Source organism: Grammomys surdaster, unplaced genomic scaffold (genome assembly GCF_004785775.1).
Source record: "Grammomys surdaster isolate TR1022 unplaced genomic scaffold, NIH_TR_1.0 66, whole genome shotgun sequence".
NCBI classification, from domain to species: domain Eukaryota; kingdom Metazoa; phylum Chordata; class Mammalia; order Rodentia; family Muridae; genus Grammomys; species Grammomys surdaster.
This window is the reverse complement of record NW_021604568.1, coordinates 11,901,779-11,926,642: the sequence shown is the minus strand read 5'-3', so window position 1 is coordinate 11,926,642 and position 24,864 is coordinate 11,901,779.

Sequence of the window (24,864 nt, the reverse complement as noted above, 5' to 3'; positions counted from 1 at the left end):
TGAAGTTAAAAAGAACTTTAGTCACATAATGATGCTGAACTCAACAGTAGAAATGACTGACTGGAATGATATGCTTTGTATGTGTCCCTCAAATGCACATATGTTAAAAGCTTGTTCTCAACTGTGGTGTGATTGGGAGGCACTGGTAACTTTGAGAGGTGGGTCTTACTGGGAGTCTTAGGTCATCTGAGGTCTATCCTCAAAGGCGATTATGGATGAGAGACCAGATGGGGAAGGCTAATTCTTCTAAATTCTCTTTATCAGCTACTTCAGCTTCTCATAGCAAGGAACGTCAAGTCTGCAGATGCCCCCGGACCCTGCTGAACTTGTATTCCTTCTGGTATTGCATTGATTGACCTATAAAACTAATGCTTACATGAAAATGCTGTGTTCTAAAACTTGTGGTCCTCAAAATTCTACTATTTCATAAATTAATGAAGCACACTAGGTTTACTTCATCAGTATTTCTGCAATTTTTAATATTATTCACTCTACCTTCACCCTCCTACAATAATAAAATTAGCTTTCCAAAGCCATTAAATAATTTATTTTGCATGTTATATATATTATAAATGTTTATAGAATTTACTTAAGCATGATTTGTATTGATCATCATATGTAGTGAGGATCTTAGGGAAATTTACAAACCCCATTGATTTTACACTTTGTTGGGGTGAGAGTGTGTGACTATGTGTGAGAGTGCTTGTGTTTCTTTTAGAGGGCTGAAGGAAAACACCAGGCTCTGAACTACGAAGCCCCAGCGATGCACAAGAAAGCACGTGCTACATTTGCACCATAAGTATAATTGATGTAAAAATGTGTTTGCTAGGGTTTCACAGAATTGCTAAGGTTAAAAGAAATGTTGGATAACATCATGCTTAGAATTCCTCAAAGCAACTCTGAGTATTGCTATATATGAGGTGTCGTTATAAACTGCCTTTTTCTCTGTAATAAGACTGTGAACAGTCATTTCCAGAGTAAACTGGGTTAATTAGGGAGGTTGTTGTGTTTTCAGGAATGTCTTAGCACTTCTAAACTGTTGCTGTGATGATGGGTTTCTGAGAGGTCTCAGCATCTTCTGAACATCACTGTTTATAGAACATACTCACACACTCACTCACACACACAAGCATACGCTCACACATTCTTAAACACACTTGCAGCACAATCATTCTCCAACATACAGTCACACACATACACACACACACACACACACACACACACACACACTCATATACAATTAATTTCTATGCTAATTTATGTATTCATAGACTCAGTTTATTAAAAGAAGATAAAACATAAAAACTCTCTCATTTAATCCCCTCTTCTTTACTATTTAACAATATTCTTATGTGTTATGTGTTTGTGGTATATATATGCAAATGAGCATGTGTATGTTCATATGGAGGCCCGACGAGGACTTCACAACCTTTCTCTATCCCTCTCTGCCTTATTGTCTAGAGATCCGGTCTCTTAATGAGCTCAACGATTGTAATTTGGGATAAGCTGCCTGCCCCACAACTTGTCAGGATGTATTTTTCCCCAGTCTTCAATGCTGGTATTATAAGCACACAGTTACACTTAACTTTTAACATGTATACTGGGTCCTCTTGTGTACAGAGAAGTTGCAGTTATCTACTGAACTGAGAATCTGCTCTTTCATATTCTCTTAGTATGGTACTCCTGATCTCATAAAATTGTTTGCTTCAGTGACAAAATACAGAGGTTTTGTTACATGCTATAACATTTTATTCATATTTAAACTTCATTTTGTTTCACTGATTGAAGTGTGATTGTGAAATAAAATGACTTATTCTTCAGTAATGGGGCTGTTTGTTTATAGCCAGGAAATGAATACTGAACAATGGGGATTAGCATACATGAAGAATCTTTGAACTAAGAATCTCCTTTTAGAGGTATTTCATGTGCACTCCTTTTCAAGGAAAGGTGATAGTTCTTTCTCATGGTTACCTCTATGCCAAAGCTTAGATAAGAATAGCAAGCAAACATGGAGCATGTCTAGCAACAGCCCTTTGTAACACACTCCAAGAAAACACTAGGGTTAGTTTTCTAGTTTTAAAAGCCATAATGGGAAGGGAGATTCACTAAGGGCAAGTATTTTTGTGAGCCAAAGTGGGAAGATATGTTGCCCAAGTGTGGGTTCTTTGGCTCTAAGCATGCTAAATATTATCACCTATACTACAGAATCTCCTTGTCAAACTCTTGAGAAGCTCCTGCAACCTTCATTGTTCCCAGGAGACGTCAGCCCAGGTAGTGATGTCTTCATACAAGCTTGCCTTTACCTAGTAACAAGAATACAGCCACCACATATCCAACTAATATTTTCTATAAGAAGGTCTCCCAAGGATCCAACATTGTTTTTCGTCCCTCTTTGCAGAATTTCTCTCACGAATGTAGCAACACCTGTCTGTATCTAACAAAATACCTCATCCTATTTAGCATGCAGTCACCAAAGATTTGGACCAACTGCCTCTGATGACAACCCAAGATTTCCCCGAACATTCTTATGTTTGGGTAGAATTTCTTTTTCTGAGACCCTGGCTTCGGGTCCTCCTTGACCACTCAGATCAGTGTGTATATTTCTTCTTAGTTTGATTTATCTCCCAAGAGTGCATTCCTTTCTTTTTCAAATTAATTTTCTTTGAAAATTTTATACATATGTATTCCACTTACATAATTTCTACCTCTCTCCAACTCTTCCTGTGTTTTTCCCACCACTCAAATTTATGACTATTATTATTATTAATACTATTACTCTCATGTCCATTTTGTTTTACTAGTATGTATGTGTTTAGGGCCCCTTAACTGCTTCTAATGAACTCCTGTTTGCCTATAGATAATTAAAACCACAAGATATGTTTTTCAAGCCATGTGATCTTTATTTTTCTTTATTACATTTTCTATTGTGTTCAATGTAAAATCCTGAAGAAGTGTTTTAACTGGAGGTCTGAAGAGTCCAATTGGTTAGAGACATAGTTCCAGGTTAGAAATATCTTGGTATCAGATGTTGGATCTTGTTACCTCTACAAGACAGATTTTTATCTATGAGTACAATAGTGATGAGAAGAAACATGCCATCCTGAAAAAAGCAAAGGTAATATGCTCTGTATTTTGTGGCAAGATCAGGGTTGGAAGCTGCAAAGAGATTGGACATACCTTTCACACTTGACAACCCAGGCCACTGTCACAGTGGCTTCACTCCTATCAATTCCTATCCACAGCCGAAACAAGTAGGTGCCTTTGTCAGAATACAGATGAGAAGGTATCACTGGTGCCTATAGGAGCTTGGTCTTAAAGTGGCAGAACTTCGGATGGTATTATCTGCATCTGTATCTAACTGAGAAAAAAAAGAAGATGCCTGAGGAACTTTTTTTTTTAAATTGGATATTTTATTTATTTACACTTTAAATGTTATCCTCTTTCCTGGGTTTCCTCTCCAGAATTCCCCTATCCAATCTCCCCTCCCCCTGCTTCTATGAGGGTGCTCCCCCACCCACCCACCCACACCCACCTCCCCGCCCTGGCATTCCACTACACTGGGGCATTGAGCCTTCACAGGACCAAAGGCCACTCCTCCCATTGATGTTCAACAAGGCCATCCTGTGCTACATATATGCAGCTGGAGCCAGAGATCCTCCTATGTGTGCTCTTTGGTTGGTGGTTTAGTCCCTAGGAGCTCTGGGGTGTCTGGTTGATATTGTTCTTCCTATAGGGTTGTAAACCCCTTCAGCTCCTTCAGTCCTTTCTCTAACTTCTTCATTGGGGACCCTGTGCTCAGTACAATGTTTGGCTGTGAGTATCTGTCTCTGTATTTGTCAGACTCTGGCAGAGCCTCTCAGGAGACAGCTATAGCAGGCTCTTGTCAGCAAGCACTTCTTGGCATCCACAATAGTGTCTGGGTTTGGTGACTGTGCATGGGATGGATCCCCAGGTATGGCAGTCTCTGAATGGTTTTTCCTTTAGTCTCTGGAAGACTGAAAGACATACTTTCTTTTCAACCCTAAGGACATAGAGAAAAGTATCAAAGTATGTTGTTATTTTTCTAAAGTGAGCCTAGTTGGCCTGCCTTGAGTTGATAAGCCAAGTTCACTCTTCAATACCTGGAGACAGTTATCACAGACATCTCGGTATAGAGAGCAAATGTAATAGTGGTGCTGCTCACTTGACTTTGGCTGTAAGAAAGGAAGCAGTAATAGGAAAGTTGAAGTAGAGAATATGGGTTGGGCGGTTATTTTAATTTTGAAATAGTTTGAAAATTCATTGAAATTGAAACAATTTGAAATATTGATAATTAGAAGTTTGCATCTATTTTATTGCTAGTTCCTTAACCTAGAACTGACCTTAATACTTGCATGTAATTAAAATTGTATAAAAGCAAAAAAGAGGAGGGGGAATGGGACAGGGAGTTTCTGGGTGGGGGACGGGGAAAGAGGATGACATCTGAAATGTAAATAAATACAATATATTATTAAAAAACATATTGCCAGTAAAGAAATAAAATTGTTTGCTAATTAGAAAAAAATAAGATCAGTAAGGATTCTAAATATAGAGCATTTGAAAATTGAAGAAAAAAATCAAAGAAAAAAATTGAAAGTTTCCAAAATCTCATCAGAAAAGAAATACATTAAAGCGTGACTATTTCCGTTTCTTTATCTATGTGTGTACACATTTCTCTCAGCTTCCTGTTTATAAAGTGAGACATTTGAGGCAATTAACACTTCAGAGATAAAAGATTTATTTATTGTATAGCTCAAGATCAAGTGGCTTCAGGAGCATAAGCTATAGCTAGTAGGAGGTTGTCACACCATGGTGATACCTTGTGACAAAGCTAACCAGTTACATCAAAAGTCAGACAGAGTCAGAGTCAGAGATAGGCAGAGTCTTAGTGAATTGTCCCCTGAACCTTCACCTAGCCGATACCCGGTTCTGAAGATATCTGTATTTCCCCTGAACACCCACACTCCAGTGTCATTCCTTCCCCACATCCTGCCTTTCTGTGTTTATAACCCCTGTGTGAATTAATTACGATTTGAGAAAAAAAAAGAAGACTGAGCCCCCCTCCCCCCAAAAAAAAGTTAGACAGAAGAGCAGCAGAGAAGATCAGGCTTCAAAATGCTATTTAAGGGAACACCACCAGTGACAAAAGTACCTCACATAAGCCCACCATGCTGTCCTTCCTAATAATATCATTCTGGTTACCAAACTGTGAAGGCCTGAATCTTTGAGGATTCACTCTACATTTGAACTATGTCAATATATATGCATATAGTGATATGTAATTATGGAATAATATATATCATTATTACCTGACAGTCTTCATTTTAAAGACAGATTGGGAATATAGTCTGTTTTGATACATGGATATACTCATTTTTAGTATATAAAATATATATTGATACTTTCCTTATACCCTCAGTACTCATGGGAACAGTTTTAAGAGTTGCTTAGAACCTCATGAAGGCTGGATGCCCCAGGGGGTGGGAATTTTGAGGGTGGGGAGGTGGGAGTGGGGGGGTGTAGATAGAGGTTACATCCACAGAGAAGAAGGAGGAGTTGCGAGGGGATTGGGGGTTCCGAGGGGGTGGTGGGGGATGGGGTAAGGGGACAACATAGGAAATGTAAATAAATCATCCAATAAAAAAAGAAAAAAAAAAAAAGAAGTTCATAGCAGGAATATTTCATGGTTTATATGGTTATTTTTGAGCAGACATCTGATACAGTGATCGGCTTATGTTATTGATATGTAGAAACTATGCACTGAAGGTAGGGTAATGTTTGCTCTCTTATTTTGTGTTTTTATTATGTAGATGTATTGATGTAGAGAGAAAGGGTTATTTTTTTCTTTAAAACAATATTTACAGTACAAAAATCCAAAGCTCATATACTTAAAGTAGGCATATTACTAAAGAACGTGTTTGTATAGAAGAGAACATTGGAATCTTATTCTCATCTAAAGCCTAAAGTCTCATATTTACCCTATTTCATGACAAGAAGGGCAGATTATTTGCAACTTGCCTTCTTTCTGCTCAACATTTCAAGGAATCAATGCTCCAGCATGGAAGCAATAAATCTGTGGGAAAACGGTCCATAAAGTCTTCCAAGATGCTTGGCAGACTATCTAGAATTTGAATGAGAAAGAAAATTCCATATGTAATGTCTCAGAATTCTCTCAGAAGTCGGAATTTAACTGATCAGTGGACATCCGAAATAATTTATGGTCTACATCTCTGCATTTTTCTTTTGAAAACTTTATTAAATTTTCCCATAAAGGTTTTTACAGGCTATGAGATCTTTTACTCTTATATGTAATGCAGTTGGTAGGCATGTTAGAAAAGTGATCAAAAGTGCTAGCCGTATAGATGCACAATATGAGCAACAAGAAACATTCAAATTACACTTAGAAAAGCCAGTCAGACTCAAAACACAGCTGTCTTTAAATATCTACACAATTATTTTTCTATATTCTAATGTCTCAGATATTTATTATTTGTTTGTTTATTTATTTATTTGTATATAGTTTCTATTAGTAGGTTTTGGCCTATATGGGAGATAATAATTTTTTCTGTCCTAATGTAAGGTTAAGATGAAATCCATTCTTCCTTTAACATCTCTTTTCAATAGTAATACATTAATATTTAATACAGTTGAATCTCAAATTTATAAGGGACCTAATATGATTTCTAGTTAAGCCGTTCCTATACATCTTAGGCAACACCATAGATGTATAATATACATCTATATCACTTATATCAACTATTACAATTGCTTCAATTTAAAGAATTTTTCATGGAATATATTTAATCATATATTTTACTCCCCCATTACTTCTTCCAGGTCATTCTCACCCTATATTTAGTTAACTACATGTTTTTTTTTTCCTATGTATCTAAAAAAAATCAAAACAAATAATCCTACCCTCTAAAAAGAAATGACAAAAGAAACACAAACAAACAACAACAACAATAAAATAAAACTTAAACCAAACAAAAATTTCACAGAAACCATAGAGTCTCCTTTTAAGTTGACATATCTGGTCACACTACACTGGAGAAAATAGCTTTTCTTTCTACTGCAATAGTCAATCCCACATAACATCTTGGTAAGTATTGGAGCTTCTCAGTGCTGGGATTTTATCTGTCTTGAACTGTGCAGGTCTGGTGTCTGCTGTCTCATGCTTATCATTGCCTTTTTGTCCGGAAGATGCTGTTCCCTTGAAGTCATCTGTCAACTCTGACTCTTAAAGACTTGCTGTTTCCTCTCTCACGTGGATCCCTGAACTTTGAGGGGAGAGGTTTGCTGAGGACACACCATTTAGGGCTGAGTGATCTAAAGTTTACACGTTGTCCAATTGTGCTTCTCTGTGTTGATTATCATTTACTTTAAAAAGAAGCTTTTCTGATGACATTTCATCTACGTGCTGATGTATGCTTATAGCAATACATAATTAGGGGTCATTTTATTATCATCTTTCTCTTGCTTTAGCGGAGTAATAATAGTAGGTTTTTCTCATAGGGCCCATGACTTATGTAGTCTCAGATTCTTGGACACTCTAACAGTGCCAGTTATGGATTATCTCATGGAACTGGCTTTAATACAATCAAAAATGATTAATTAGTTTCAAAATATTTGCCCCACTACTGAACAGTGTATCTTTCAGGTATGTCATTATTATTGGTTGCATGTTTTGTAACTGGGTGATATTAATGATACCTTTCTACTTTGGCACCATTCAAAGTACATCTGAGCACCATGAATACTATTCAGTAGAGGTAAATCTACTTCCATACTAGCTTAATTTAGCCATGTTCATTGATGTAAGTAAGTGGTGTCTTTAACAATAAGGCCCCACCTTCTTGTTGTGAAGAGTATCCAGTAGTTCTGGCAATATCTTGTGACATGAAGGCAGAGTTTTTGGTAACCTCATGGCCAGTGCCTCAAGAAGATTTAACCAGTTCATAACATTGAAGGTTTTACTTGGCGGCATGAGTTGCTTAGTCTTTCCTATTATATGGCAGCTCCATTTAAATACTCTTTAACTAGAGATGCATATTTTAGAAAGTTTCATATAAATACTTTTTATATAGATATATATTTTATGGAGTTTCATATAGGTACATATTTTAGGAAGCTTTTCTAGCAGTAGGTTTCCATATGGCTTTTTAGATGGCCTTTACTGCCACTTGGATCTTTACGTATTCCCTCCTATCCTCTGCCTTCTCCTTTGCATTCCCCCTCCAGTTTTAACCCTCCTATTGTAGTTATTCCTTTATGTGTATATTCTGTTATATTTTATTTCCCCTGTCTCGGAAGATTCCCCTCATCATCCCTGTTTTCTTACAAGCTATCTAACCACTGTGGCTATCTGATGGAATTATACATACCTAAATCTTAAAGGTTCACATCTACATAGAGGAGAAAATATGTAATGTTTGTGTTTTTGGCTCTGGGTTACCTTACTCAGGATAATTATTTCTAGTTCAATCCATTCATCTGTGATCTTGTTTGTATTAGTTAACTATCATCCTCTGGGTTACTGCTTATTTTTCTAGTAACTACACTAGTAAAAACCTATATGGGCAACCACAATCTTATTCAGTTTATGTTTGTCAAGGTGGCGTAAGTTTCTTCTACTATACTTAAATGGGCAGTTTCTGAAGCTCTTTCTTGACTTTCTCTATTATGGTGTTTCTTATCTTATAGGAAGAAAAAATAGCAAGGGTTTTTAACCACCATTAAGTTTTTCTTTCCAATGCTCAGTTTGGGGTCCAGGGAAGTGAATGTCTTCCATATATATTTGCACTGAGTGACTTGTTTATAAGATGTATCTGGTCTATTATTCCACTTATTAACAGGAAGCCCATTGTTGTGGGTGAGGCATTATGACTATAGGTATGCAAACACATTAATGTGAGTTAGAACAATGACCTTCCATGTCCTATAGAAAAGTGACCCAATGAATTTAATAATTACTATTAAATCAAGACTTAGGGGAATTATAATCCTTTATAAATGCTTATATATTGTGTGATTCTTTCTTCTGGTATGACTTATCTTTCAGTTGTTTGGTTATGAGTCTAACTGGCAAAGATGCTGGACAAACTGAGACTTTATTGTGGATGTTTCCCTCAGCCTCTTATGTATCTGTTCTTGGTTTCTTTGAGGCATATAGTTCTATCTAGAGGTGTGTTATGGCAGTTGTTCTCTCCAAGTCACGCCCCTGTGGCTTTAATTCTTACTGGTCAGATCATTGTAATATTTCTTCCTTTGTTTTGATAGCTCAGCGCCATCATCTGGACTCTACAGCTTAAGGTCTTTGTGATTGTTATTGCTGTGGGGATATTTCTCCAACAGCATCCCCTCCCATGAACTCCAGCCTTCAGGTGACAGGAGATTCTGTCTTTAGCATCTCCCTACTTCCCCACTTTTGCTTGAGAGCATACATTTTTCTTTCTTTTTTTCTTGATTTGCTATAATCACATCAATTCTCCCTTCCTTTTTCTCCTTCTAAACCCTCCCATAAGCTCCCTCTGCTTACCCTCAAACTCACAAGCTTTTTCATTAATTGTTATTACATGAGTACATGTATACGCATATACAGATATATTACTAAGCATGACCTGTTGTATGATGTTACTTGTAAACACGTTTTCATAGTTGGCTATTTGGTACTGGATAATCGATTGATGGGCTCTTCCTTGGAGAAGACTGTTTCTCTCACCCTTGGCATTGCTTAGTTTCCTTTAGTTCTTTGTGTATGGTTGAGGCCTCATGCTCTTTTTTCTCTCCACTTTGCCATGTCTACTGTTGTCTTCCTTGTTACGTCAACTTTGCATGGAATTTTGTCTCAATCTTTTCTTTTTCTGTTGGTTATTTATATAAGATTTACTTCTTTTACTTTATAAAAGTTCTGTTGTTTCTGTAGACTATTCATAATATGCTGTTTTTCTTGTTGTTTCTCTATTCTGATTTCCTTCCCTTCCCCCTTCTTATTTTGATTTTCTCTTTACTTTTTCTCCATTGTCCCATGCTATTCAGTATGGATTCCATTTCTCCCAGCTTCTTCCCACTATGGGTCTTTCTCTTATGAGGGAATATTTTACACTTTACTAAAATCAAACTATTGGAGCTCAGAATTTCTTTATCTTTGTAACTAAAGTATTTAAATATTTTTCTTGATGTGAGTGTAAATTTGATACTTTAGAAGCATAGCATTAATTAACTACTCCATAGCTGTTCTTGCCATAGTCAACAGAGTTGTTGATGTTGTTTAGGTTTGTATCATTGCTACAGACTTGCTTGTATCTTCATGTTCATGGGAATACTTTGTCAGAATCAAACGTATTCTCTTTCAGATTTTGATGCTGTTCTAAATCTACTAAAATGTTATGGAGTCTTGTGAAATCAACCCTGTTGAAGATATCATCCCAAATCTTTGGAGATCACATTTAACCAATAGAACATCACTATTAGATAGTTTCATTGCTACCATTCTATTGGTAAGAATGTAATTGCTTAGAGAAACTGGGTAAATTTCCTGAAGTTGAAATTTGTGAGTATTGGAATTTGATCTAAACTTAGGCATTTTATTTCCAGTAGAAAACATCCTTCTTTAGCAATGTCACTGTCTTCAATAAGTATCATGTAAGGTCCTGTCAGAAGCATACTCATGTTGTAGACATTAAGTAGTTTAGAATAGTGATTATTTCTAAATGGAGAGGGAAGAAAAGGGTGAGTGCCTGATGTCTGAGGTGATACTTTTGAGAATTAGAATGAAAACCCTTGTAAAAAGCATGGTAGTCAAAGGACTCATGGTGGTCAAGGCAGGTCATCCAGGGAGGACTTTGTTGACTCTAGGCTTCATTCAGGGCTTTAAATTTTACTGTTTAGGAAAGGCATACTCTTTAATGAATTTGAAATTGTGTGTGCCTAAAATTACACAGCATACTGGATAGAGTCCAAATCTTTCACAACCACTTGTTTCATTTTAAGTTTATTATTGAGGGATTGTATTATCAACAAAGAAAGAAGATAAGAATGCATAGCAAGAATAGGAAAAAGTCAGAAGAGGTGAGGATTGGAAGGCAAACTAAGGGGGTGTAATGAGTGGGTCATTCCAGTGACACAAGTAACAATTCGGAGAAGTGAGTGAACAAGTGTTTTTGTCATACTTTGTAGCACAAGGACTCTACAGAGCAACATCTTATAGTTAGAATGGAAAGGAGCCCCCGTTCCATCAAATGGAACAGGACATTGAAATTGCATCCAAGATATTTGATGCGATAATGACTTTGCATTTTGCTATTGATACTGGTTGGTCTCTGAGTTCCTGTGTTCTTATGACATGGCTTTGTGATTAGTTTTCAGTGTGCTATATTAGACATTTTCCCTCTTCTTAAACTAGCAAATAAGTAAGGGAAACAGAGGAAATGATGGTTGAAGTCTGTGATTTGTACATTATTTTACATATGTTACCCCAAATAAGGCCAAGTGTGTGTGTGTGTGTGTGTATGTGTGTGTATGTATGTATGTACTTGCACATACATATTCTTTCTCATAAAAAATACAAAACTTTAATAAGTGACATTTTAAATCAAATTTGTTTTTCCCTGATGACTCAGACTGTTGAACGTTTCTTTAGGTGCCTCTTGACCATTCAAAATTTCTCAGTTGAGAATTCTTTGTTTAGCTCTGAACCCCATTTTTTATTGGAGATTTTATATTTCAGACATTATCCCCTTCCCCATTTTCTCCCACCCAGAAAACCCCCTATACTATCCCCCTCCTCCTGTTTCTATGAGGATGTGCGCCCCCCACTCCCACCTCCCTGCTCTCGAATTCCCCCATACTGAGGCATCCATCCTTCATGGGACCAAGGATCTCCTCTCCCATCTATGTCCAACAAGGCCATCTTCCTCTACACATACAGTTGGAGCCATGGTTCCCTCTCTAAGTGCTCCCATGCTGGTAGTTTAGACTCTGGGGGCTCTGGTTGGTCAGTATTGTTGCCCTCCCCATGGGGCTGCAAACCTTTTCAGCTCCTTCAGTCTTTTCTCTAACTCCTCCATTGGGAACTCAGTGATCAGTTCGATGGTTAGCTGTGAGCATCTGCCTCTGTATATGTCAGGCTCTGGCAGACAGCTATATCAGGCTCCTGTCAGCATGAACTTCCTGGCATCCACATTAGTGTCTGCCTTTGCTGACTGCACAAGGGGTGGATACTCAGGTGGAACAGTCTCTGGACGGCCCCTCCTTCACTTTGTCCCACACTGTCTCCATATTTTCTCCCATGAGTATTCTGTTACTCCTTCTAAGAAGGACCAAAGCATCCACACTTTGATTTTCCTTCTTCTTGTATCAAGTTGTATCTTGGGTATTGCGAGCATTCAGGCTAATATCCACTAATCAGTGAGAGCATGTGTGTTCTTCTGTGATTGAGTACATTTACAGAATGGAGTATTACTCAGCCATTAAAAACAAGGAATTCATGAAATTCTTAGGCAAATGGATGTAACTAGAAAATATCATCCTGAGTGAGGTAACCTAATCACAAATGAACCCCATTTTTAGTAGGGTTATTTGGTTCTCTGGAATCTAACTTTGTGAATTCTTTGTATATATTAGATATTAGCCCTCTATTGGATGTAGTGTTGGTAAATATCTTTTCCCAATCTGTAGGTTTCTGTTTTGTCCTGTTGACAGTGTCCTTTGCCTTACAGAAGTTTTTCAATTTTGAGATCCTATTCGTCTATAGCTGATCTTAGAGCCTGAGCCATTGGTGTCCTGTTCAGGAGATTTTCCCCTGTGCTGATGTGTTTGAGACTCTTTCCCACTTTCTCTTCTGTTAGATTCAGTGTATCTTGTTTTATGTTTGCAGCCAACCATCGGACTGAGCATGGGGACTCTAATGGAAGAGTTAGGAGAAAGACTGAAGGAGCTGAAAAGGTTTACAACCTCATAGGAAGAACAACAATATCAACCATCCAGATTCCCCAGAGCTCCCAGGGACTAAACCACCAACCAAAGAATACACATGGAGGGACACAGGGCTGCATATGTAGCAGAGGATGGCTTTGTCTCACATCACTGGGAGGGGTGGCTCTTAGTTCTGTGGAGGCTTGATGCACTAGCTGAGGAGAATGCCAGGGCAGGGAGGCAGGATTGGGTAAGTGGGTGGGGGAGTTTCCTTATAGAAGAAGTGGGGGGTGGGTGGGATGGGATAGTGGGTTTGTGGAGGGAAAACTGGCAAGGAGGATAGTATATGAAATGTAAATAAATAAAATAACCAATAAAAAAGAGAACAATGAAATTTGGGTTTTACCATGAAAAACACCAGCAACATCAACAACAACAAAAACCCCAAAAAACCATAAACAAGTTCTCCATTTTAATTTTTGATTTCCTTGTGTTTTTGTTACTAATAAAATTAGACAATACAGTGAATTTGTTGATCAAAGGACTTTATTGCCTTAAGGCAGGTGCATAGCTGGTCACTCAGCAATTTTTACCAAGAACTGAGTGTGAAGAAAATATTTGTACCTAATTACTGCCTCTTTTCCCACAGTGGGACAGCATTTAACCAGTCCAGCTTGGAGTTTCTCACTGTATACTCTGTGGACAATGACAAGGCTCTGTGATATCTTCAAATAACATACTGATAATCTCAATATCTGTTTTTGGAACTACCATAACGTTTGCAATATAAAAATCACAAACACTCAGTGTGCCTTGGTGTCATTAAGGTCTCACACACTCTATTCGGTGAGCAGCCTCAACATTTCTTCTGAAAGTGGTGAGAATATAAGGAACTTTCTGTATGTCACAAACATTCATAATTATAATATGACCTTTACTACAAACTCTGCAAAGACATTGATGGATCCTACTCAACTCTGTATTTCTGGAAGTACTTGGATTTCAATGTTTCTTTATAAAATAAATGCCATTTAAGATAAACTACTCTCTCTGTGTGTGTGTATGTGTGTGTGTGTGTGTGTGTGTGTGTGTGTGTGTGAGAGAGAGAGAGAGAGAGAGAGAGAGAGAGAGAGAGAGAGAGAAGGTGGGTGGAGCTGAATATTCTATTATGTATATACCCCAGTGTACCTTTCTGTATATGTGTGTTCAGCCCATAGATCAGTGCTGGATATCTTTCTCTCACCTTATTTTTTTGGGAACAATCTCTAACTAAATCTGGAACCCATTGATGGGCTAGACTGGTTGGCCAGCAAGCTCCTGGAAGCTGCTTATGCCATTTCAGAGCTTGGATTATAAGCACATGCCACCCCACCACATCTGGGATTTTACATGGTCCTAGTTACATATGATTGCCTGACTTTACTTACTGAGCCATCTTCCCGACACTGTGAGACTACCTTGTAAAGACAGTGTGTATATGAATGAAAAAACTTAAATGTAAGTGTTACCAACTCAAAAACAGAAAAAGAAATTGTTTGGGGTCATAGAAACTAGAATGCCTAGTCTATTTGCTTATGTGCCCTAAGGATGCAATATTAACAATAAGCCTAGAAACAAAACCTAGCAAATATCCTAACATGTGAATAACAAAAGGTGTGAATCTGAAAGGTATGTGTTGCAGAAAATATTTGGATACAACTAGCAAAGGCCTTGGGAAGTAGATTCCTATTCTATGACAACTACTGATAAGGAGACATGGTGGTAGATTGATTTAGGTGATCCACCATTGTAGAACAAGGAGTCACTATCTGATCTGCTACTAAAGCTTGCTCTGAATTCAGTCATGTTGAAGTGAGGTACACTGTTCTGGAAAAGATCCCAGGACTAATAATCACAGCGTCTCATTGGACACCAAAGAGGCATTCTTCTTTTTTCATGCTGTCACCTGAGGTAGATTAGCTTTGAGGTAGATTTCTCTCGTGGAATTCCCCATGATTCGGTGGCTTTTCTGACTGTTCTTTGAATATTGTTTTTATAAATAAGAAAAAGGAAGATATTTGTGTGTAAATTAAGCATCTCTAGGGTCTACTGCCTTCTCTGGTGAGATGCAATGTAAAGCTTCCAACCTCCCTCCTAGGTGGTATTCTCATTTCTCCCCACTAAGCTCTACTTTAGGACTCAGTTCATTAACACTTTAAGGGCATCTTCCTTATCCAGGCTGGTGTTTAACACAGAAATTGATTCCAAGGCAGATTTCCTGCTAGCATAAAGTAGGAGTTAGTCAATGACAGCGAGAGGGTAAGAAGGAAGAAAACGTGTGTGTGAGTGCATGTGTGGGTGCATGCCTGTGCGTGTGTGTATAAGCACATGTACATGTGTGTGCATGTGTAAATATTGATATATTTGTTCCATAATTACTTCTTAGTTTACAATGGTAGAAAAACATAATGACTGTAGAAATCAAAATCTCTTCTCTCTCTCTCTCTCTCTCTCTCTCTCTCTCTCTCTCTCTCTCTCTCATTTGTATATGGGAGGACATGTGTATAAAGATTACAGCTCTTACTCAGGGTTTGTTACAGTTTGATATTTGAGACAGGTTTTCTTGACCAGCTGTAAACTTAGGCAAGGCCTGCTGGCCAGATTGCTCCAAGGATCTCCATGTCTTGTGTTGTTAGCATCTGCTCTCACATCCAGCTTTCCCCATAGGTTCTGGGGATAGAAACAGTCTTCATGATTGCATAGCCAATTTTACCCAGTAAGTAGGTAAAAATCTCAGTCAGGGGCCCTTGTCCTTAGCTAAAATTAATATATGCCAATTACTCAGATTCATATGCCCACTTATCTATGGGCTGACATCAGTTCCAACTTTTTCTTCCATGTTCAAACATAGTAAATTAAGTTCTTGATTTTGTTTTGCTTTAATGGCAAATAAAGAAAAAGTCACCAGTTAAACAGAGAGGGAAACAAATAGTTTTTGCTTATCTTTTCATTCTGAGTTATAAACATTTAGTTATTTCTATGTTCTTTTCTTCCTTGAGAATTTCTTTCTCGTTTTTTGTTCGTTATTTTATTTATTTATTTATTTACATTTCAAATGTTGTCTCCCTTCCAGGTTTCCCCTTCACAAACATCCTCTGCCCCCCCCTGCCTCTATGAAGTTGCACTGTCACCCACTCTCTATTCTAAAGCGGAACAAAATAACCACACAGAAGGTAGAGGGAGGAAGGGACCTGGGAGGGTGAGAGGAGGGGGAGGGAAAAAGGGGGATGGGCAGGATCAGGTGTGGGAGGAGACAGGAAGACATACAGAGTGTCAGGAAATTGAAAGGAGGTGTGTAGCAGTTAGAGGATGGGGAAATGGAGATAGCCACTAGTGAGTCCAAGATGCCAGGGAAGCAAAAGTTTCCCAGGACCCAACGGGGATGACATTAGCCGAAATACCCAACAAAGGGGAGATAAAACCTGTAGAAACCATATCCGGTGGTTAGGTATGGCCACCACCCATCTCAAAAATTTTAAACCAGAATGGTTCCTGTCTAAAGGAAATGGAGGGACAAAGAGTGGAGCAGAGACTGAAAGAAAGGCCTCCCAGAGACTGCCCCAGCTGTGGATCCATTCCATATGCAGACACAAAATCCAGACACTATTGCTGATGCCAAGAAGTGCTTACTGACAGGAGCCTGGTATAGCTGTCCCCTGAGACGCTCTGCCAGAACCTGACCAATACAGATAGGGATATTCACAGACAACTATCAGTCTGAGCATGGAGACTCCAATGGAAAGCTAAGGAAAGGACTGAAGGAGCTGCAAGGGGTTTGCAACCCCATAGGAAGAAAAGCAATATCAATTAACTGGACCACCTAAAGCTACCAAGGACTAAACCACCAACCAAAGAGAATTTCTTATGTCTTCAATGAACAATATAATCACATAAACTCCTTATTTTCTATGTTAAACCACTTTTGGCTCTGTCCAATATATTCACCTCTCAACATCATGTTTTATTTCTTCCGTTTCTTCTTTTTCCTACTTCTTTAGTGTGGTCCATATATGCTAATGGCCTGTCCACTGGAGCATGGCAACCTCTAGTGACAAAGCCACAAGGAGGTCTGTGCTACTCATGTGTACCAAATTTCAAAGTTCTTCATCTTCTATTCATATATAACCTTTATGTTACCTCACACCTTATCACTTGTACGAGTCCCTGGAAATAATAGTAAACTAACATGATTGATTTACTAGTTGATTAATTAGTCATATACCTAAGATCAGGTTTTTCATCCCTCGTTTTAGAAGCTAGAAACAAAATTTAACATTGCTTTTCGTAGCTTCTGCCCAGATGCTACCAGCTGCTGATAGTTTCTTGGTTAGGGTTAATTTTCTTTTTGTATTTGATAGACTTTTCTGGGTGGTAACAATTGATTCTGTGGGCAAAGACTGAGTTCCTCTTACAGATAAGATAAATGAGTTCTTAAATGTCTACTGGAACAGAATTGTTCTACAATTCTACAATACAGAATTGTTCTTGGCTTTGCTTTTGTGTCATTCCCATGTGTAGAGGATAGGAGTGAGTTTACTTCAGATTACTCATTCATTGTAACTTGTTATTATTTGTTTATATGCCATTATGGCAAAACAAATTTCTGCTATGTGCATCTTGTCTGCCACGTGTGGCTTGTCCTTGTGATTGTATCTGCTACTCATGTGATTCTTCTTAACATTCAGTATGAATTTCCTGAGTCTCTGGATAAAGTTGGCCGTTACAGGAGACTTTAGTCTGCCTCATGTATCGTCGCCATCCTCTCAGCTCCCACTGCCTCTAGAGAGATAAACAGATGTCAACTACAAAAGGCGATGTTCTAGAATGAGGTATGAAAAACCTGATCCTAGGTATATGACCAGTCAATCAATTAGTAAATCAATCATATTAATTTACTATGATTTTCCAGGGACTGGTACAAAGGATAAGGTGTGAGGTAACATAAAGGTTACATGTGGATAGAAGATAAAGAACTTGTGAATATGTCCCACATGAGGAGCACAGGGCTTGTACCTCAGAGCAACCAATAGGCACTGTTATTTATCACTTCTGTGACCGTATCTGATATATGAAAGGGATGTCAGTCAACAACTAAATATCTACTAGATACAGAGTCTTCTTGTGATGTGTGGGAAAGGAATTTCATAGTGAATAGCAATCATGCAATATACAACCACTTAAGGGAAGATACACAGTATTCTCAGTTTCCTTTCTGCAGGTGGTGAAAGCTTTTGGGGCTTAGCTCATTCAGACACACTGTACTCCCTATCAGTCTTCAGACCCAACAGAGGAATGATGGATCCATGTCATCTGGAAACCATTTACTGTTGAACATTGGTGGCAAAATTTTTTTACCTTTTCTGAGTAATAGTAGCCATGTTTTTTTTTTTTTGAGTTTTTTTTTTTTTATTGGATGATTTATTTACATTTCCTATGTTGTCCCCTTACCCCATCCCCCACCACCCCCTCGGAACCCCCAATCCCCTCGCAACTCCTCCTTCTTCTCTGTGGATGTAACCTCTATCTACACCCCCCCACTCCCACCTCCCCACCCTCAAAATTCCCACCCCCTGGGGCATCCAGCCTTCATGAGGTCAAGGTTCTCTTCTTCCACCTATGCCCAGCAGGGCCCTCCACTTTTACATATTCAGCTGAAGCCCTGGATCCCCCCTAAGTGCTCCCAGGCTGGTGGTTTAGACCCTGGGAGCTGTGGTTGGTTGGTATTGTTGCTCTCCTCATGGTGCCATAAATCCTTTCAGCTCCTTCAGTCTTCACTCTAACTCCTCTATTGAGAACCCCATGATCAGTTAGTTCAATGGCTAGTTGTGAGCATCTGCCTCTGAATATGTCTGACTCTTGAAGGCCTCTGAGGAGATATCCATATCAGGCTCTTATCAGCATGCACTTCCTGTCTTCCACATCAGCATCTACCTTTGGTGATTGCACATGGGATAGATACTCAGGTGGAGTGGTCTTGAGACGGCCCCTCCTTCAGTTTCTGTCCCTCACTTTGTCTCCATATTTGCTCCCTTGAGTATTTTGTTGCTTCTTCTAAGAAGGACCGAATCACCCTCACTTGGTCTTCCTTCTTTATGGGCTTCATGTGGCCTGTGAGTTGCATCTTGGGCATTTCAAGGTTCTAGGCTAATATCCAATAATCAGTGAGTGAATACCATGTGTGTTCTTTTGTGATTGGCTTACCTCACTCAGGATGATAATTTCTAGTTCCATCCATTTACCTAGGAACCTCTCGAATTCATTGTTTTTAATAGCTGAGTAATACTCCATTGTGTAAATATACCACATTTTTTGAATCCATTCCTCAGTTGAAGGACATCTGGGTTCTTTCCAGCTCCTGGCTATTATAAATAAGGCTGCTATGAACATAGTTGAGCATATGTCCTTATTATATGTTTGAGCATCTTCTGGGTATATGCCTAGGAGTGGTATAGCTGGATCCTCGGGTAATGCTATGTCCAATTTTCTGAGGAACCGCCAGACTGATTTCCAAAGTGGTTGCACCATCTTGCAGTCCCACCAACAATGGAGGAGTGTTCCTCTTTCTCCACACCCTCGCCAGCATCTACTATCACCTGAGTTTTTAATCTTAGCCATTCTGACTGGTGTGAGATGGAATCTCAGGGTTGTTTTGATTTGCATTTCCCTGACGACTAAGGATGCTGAACCATGTTTTAATTAGCGACTTTTTTGCTAAATCCTTATACCCATTATAACTTCCTTATTATTTACTGAAATTTTGTTTCAGGGCCAAAGGTTAGAGGCTCATTGTTATCAGCATTGTTCCAAGCATCAAAGAAAGGCAATTTCATGGCATTTGTCAGCAGTATCTATATATCTGATTTAATATATCATGATGATATGATGTAAGATTCAGTTTTGAGATGCACAAGTAATACCCAGATATGTTTCATTTATTTTGTATCCCTCTTCAGGCTCCATTCTTCAGTACAAAATGAAAGCTATAATGTCCATGATTGAAATGCTGCAACGGATATAAGATGATGTGAACCAGATATTTAGGAATATTCTTATTGCCATACTTTCTTGTTTTCTTGCTTCTTTTAATATGTATGTTGAGGAGAGTATGGAGTGTCCTATGGATGAGAAATGATAACTTCTACTGAACTAAAATTGTTGCATTTCTCTTTAAGTCTCCAGATTAGTGTATCTCATCACGATATAATGTTAGAGCAAGAAAAGGCCATTCAGATGGTTTACTTAATATAATTTGATCATTTTATAGAATAAGAAATTGTGACCTTAAAGGTTGAGTGAATTTTAAGGTCATTTTGCTAGCTTGTAGCAGATTAAAAAAAAATTGAATCTATTACAGATAATTTTTACTCCGTTATCCTATCTAATAGCTGAAATTAAAGGTGTCATGATTTTTCCCTGGGTTGTCTTCTTGCTAAATTTTTAATAAAAGAAAAGAAAAAAAGAACTGATCTTTTATTCCTATTTCATCTTGGCTCAAGATTACTTACCCATGTTTTAAATAATTGGACAGCAGAAAAGGTCAAATTATGGATGTATTTCAGAGAGCAGCAGAACTGGAAAATTTTCCGTGGTCCAAATGTCTTTAAGAAGAATAACCTTATTGTAGAGTCTACACAAGTTCTAGTAGAAAAACAGAAATACCACGTAGCTCAGGAACTAGGTACACACAGCAGGATGCCAAAGTCTTGATCTAAGACCAAGACCAATGAAAACTCTAGCAGATACTAAAATCAACGACCCATATTTCTAATATATGATTTAAACAAAAACAAAGAAAAACTAAAGAAAACCCCACCTTTGTAGTTTGTTTACAAAAGAAGCATTCAATGTTGTGTTTGATGATCTATAACCAGGAGCTAGATCTGAGTGTGTAGAGCTGTTCCCTTGGCGGGTTAGCATTAGGATAGAAGATGCTCAAGGGCATTGTAGTGTGGACTTTTTGTGGACTTGTACATATGAGACTTGGGAGCAATACCATATTCAAATGACCTTGAATGTCAGCGATTTCTGTATCAACCACTGAGGTAGCCAAGACAATAACACAGAATCATCCTGGATTCTTTTGCTCCACATTGAGAAATTAGGTATGTCCATTGTAAGGACACTGGTCACAAGAATAAAGAAATATTCAGTGCCATTATGTAAAACAGGCTGTGGGGACAGGTGAGTCAAGGTTAGAGAAAATCTACCGGGGTGTGGTGAAGGAAGACATTACTTAGAATTAATTCTCCGTCCCCCTCTCTCCTTCTCCCTCTCCCTCTCCCTCTACCTCCCCTCTCCCTCCCCTCTTCCTCCCCCTCCCCCCTTCTCTTGTCCTGATCACTATACAGAGAGTAAGGGACATGACTTACTGCTCCTCTGATACTATCATCTGGTCTCTCAATATCATGGAGATGCATGGGAGGGTCCTCCATAACTCAGTTTCCCAGCACACAGGATGTTAGTAGCATACTGCTGGATACTTTCTATCCCCTTGTCTTCATCTCTATAGTAAACATGTTCTGCTCTTATTTCTCTTGATTTACTATCATCACATTTTGTGTCACGTTTTCTTGAGCATTCTGCTGTTTCCTAGAAATATTAGCTTACTCATGTGATTCCCTGGCTCTAGCAATGACGAGGCTTTCAGTTAACTGGTCCCATTTATTCATATAGCTGTATGTTTCAAATTTGATTCCTGATGAATCATATCTATCTAGTAACACTAATGTTTCTCTTTAACTTTCTTGAAGTTGACTTGGGTTTAAAAATCACAGCTTGCTATCTAGTTTATAGGAAAAAATTATATGTTAAGAGCTTCTTAATTTTCATAAGACATATGGTGTGGTTGTTATCCTTAAGTGTTATCATAAGCATTATTCAAAAGTATACTGGCTGCTATGAAGAAAGAAAAATGTGCTGTCTTCCCAGTGAATTAAAAATTTAAATCAGATAAATAATGTATCCTAAGAAGTTGAGAAAGAAATACAGAAAAAGTGAAATAAATATTGAAGAGATGAGTAATTATCTTGTAAGGATGTTTTGACTGTATGGAGGTGTATGTTTGTGTGTGTGTATAAAGGTATATGGGTATGTGTGTGGTGTGTAGTATATATGTGTGTTTGGAGGTATAGGGATGTATGTGTTTGATATTTATATTTATATCTATCTATTTCTCTCTCTATCATCTATCTATATCTATACAGCAGAATATATATATATATATATATATATATAATGAGAATATATATAAAACCTATTACAAGGTATCTGTGAGAACTCTAGAATGTTTTTGTGGTTTTGATTTGCAACAAACTAGTTTCTCAATTTAAGGAATTGCTTTGCTCAATTTAAACAGTAGCTATTATTTGTAAAATATCACCACTAGCCTCCTGGAGTCAAGAAGGAAGGGTACTATAGACTTAAGTATCACAGTTGAGAGAACAGATAGTGACTAGTATAGATGGAACGACCAGAAGCAAGGCTGGAGGCAAAGATGGAGGCATGCAAATATAGGGATGGAGACAGGAGGTCTAATCCTTGCCTTATGATCTAAAAAAGTTATTTCATAGCATGAAGGATTTTATTAGGAGAATTATTAGAGATGGCATGGAGGGCCTGGGAAGTGCCCAGATCTATTATTAGATCTATTTTCAGTGAAGAAGAGTTTGCTTTAGATTACAGCACATGACTTTTCCCCATTACTTCTGTGAGCATTCATTCTATTTTTGGATCAATGCAGTTCTGTGAGATACTGAGAGGATGGCTAGAGTTCCGCTCTTGGTGCTCCTGAGAGGTAGGATGGAATATTATGGCTCTGGAGCATCTAGAGACCATGTGGTACATTTCTTGTCTCCTCTCTTGTTTCTCTTTGACAGTTATCCCTCTGAGACCTCAAAGTAAAATTGAATTGGCTCGCCTGTAACCTTGGTGTATGAGTGCCATTAGTTGGGGGGAAAGTGAAGCTGTATTCCTCTCCTCGATCCAAACCACTTCTCAGAGTTTGGTCTCAATATCTGCTGTACAGAAGAACGTGAAGAGCTATGGATGGGTTAATGATCACCTTGAAGTTATGAAGGGTAGAACTGCCAAATCCATAGTGGCTTTCAGTCAAGGTTTTTGAGCCAGTAACATGTAGGGATTAGGGAGGGATACACTGTTAATTCTAGGAGCTGTTTTGTCCTGATGTCAGTTCTGAAGGGTGTGGAGATCACACTCCAACAAACATCTTGACTATGTATTTGCCCTTCAGCTCTTCATACAACTCATCTTTTCCATTTGTGTGGTTTTCTTTCTTGTCTGCTACAGCCAAGTGTTCTAGCTTATTCCCTATTCCTTCCCTTCTATCTCTGATATCTTCTTTCCCTCCTTGACCCACTTCTTCCTCTCCACTCTCTATCCTCCCTCCTCCATCTTCCTTCCTTCTTTTCTTCTCTTCTTTTTGTACCATTTTTTTTTGTGTGTGGAAGAATGCAGTATGTTAAGAACAGTACACTGTGACATCATCATTTAAAGGCTTCCTCAGAGTCAGCCCCTTCATAGAGTGGACTCAATTTCAGGAAAAATAAATGTGACCAGTAACATGCTTGGCAAGAAGACCTAACCCTAACTGAATGTGGATGAAAAAAAATTACCCTAAGAGATATTTTTCCTTCCCAAGTCAGTTTTTCTTTAGGGTGAATTTTCTAAGTCCTGCTGAAATAAGATATATCAATAGTCAGCAAGATTCGAAGCATTCCTGTGGCCAAATCATCAGAAACTAGAACAAAAAATAAGGGATAGGAGATAGGAGTGAAGGCTTTCTCAAAAAGAGTAATTTTGTCCTGTGGGTAAAAAACTGAATCTAATATTGAAGGCTGTTATTTCTTTCTCTAGAACTGTGATCAGAAAAGAACATCCTTGCAAGAATCATGACAAAACTCCCTGACAGTTCATCGCTTCTTAAAGTATACGGATACTTTTTCATAAGGAGTAGTAAAGTATAGATTCTTCTCATATCCTTGAAAGAAAACTAGTATTTTCATCATAATTAGAAACACCCTCTCTTTTAATACATATTTAGAACATTGTAATTGAGGTCTACTTATTATTTATAAACACCATATGTCTACCACAAAATACTTTTAACAGAATATATGTAGAATATAAATATTACTACTTTGTGGCAGACTAATGTCCTTGCTATCAATACTCTGGGACACGTGGAAAGCTTTTGTTCTGTTGGATGTGGTCAATTGTGCCCCTTGTTCCATTATCCAATATATGTTTTTGTACGTAATGCAAAGTTTATAAATCTTTCCCACAATTATTCTTTGAATGGATTTTTCATTTGGGTACTAGTAAAGCCATTTTTTAGGTAAAAGAAATGAAATCATTTTTCCAGTGGCACTGAGGTAGCAAGTAATGGGACTAGAATACACTCTATCTCTAAAGCCTCTTGAACAGTTTTTTTTTTCACTCTGCCATGGTAATGTTCTCAAGCTTTTCTGGGCCCTCAGTCTGGAAAAACACAGCTGATAAATCTTGTATGTAAAATGTATCTCATCCTGTTATATCCTGGTCCAAATGATGCATACCATGGTTTCCACAGTTTCCAAAGTTGCTTCTCTACATGTGCTTTTTTCATTCCCAGGAGCACAAATGCAAGTTCCTTTGTTATTTATATACCTGGGCTGAACAAATAAGCTTCTTACTTGATCCATCAAGACCTGGACTCCTGCTTTTTTGCAGATCCCTTTCCCTTCATCCCCCAAGTCATAACTGCACCCATTCCAATAGGCTGGCATGCATTAGTAGTTCCCTAGGCTTTTACAAATGTATCTTGCTAGGAAAACTTTGCTTAACAAGCTTCTATAACAAAATTGAGCCATATGTGCCCTCACTGGGTTTAAGAAC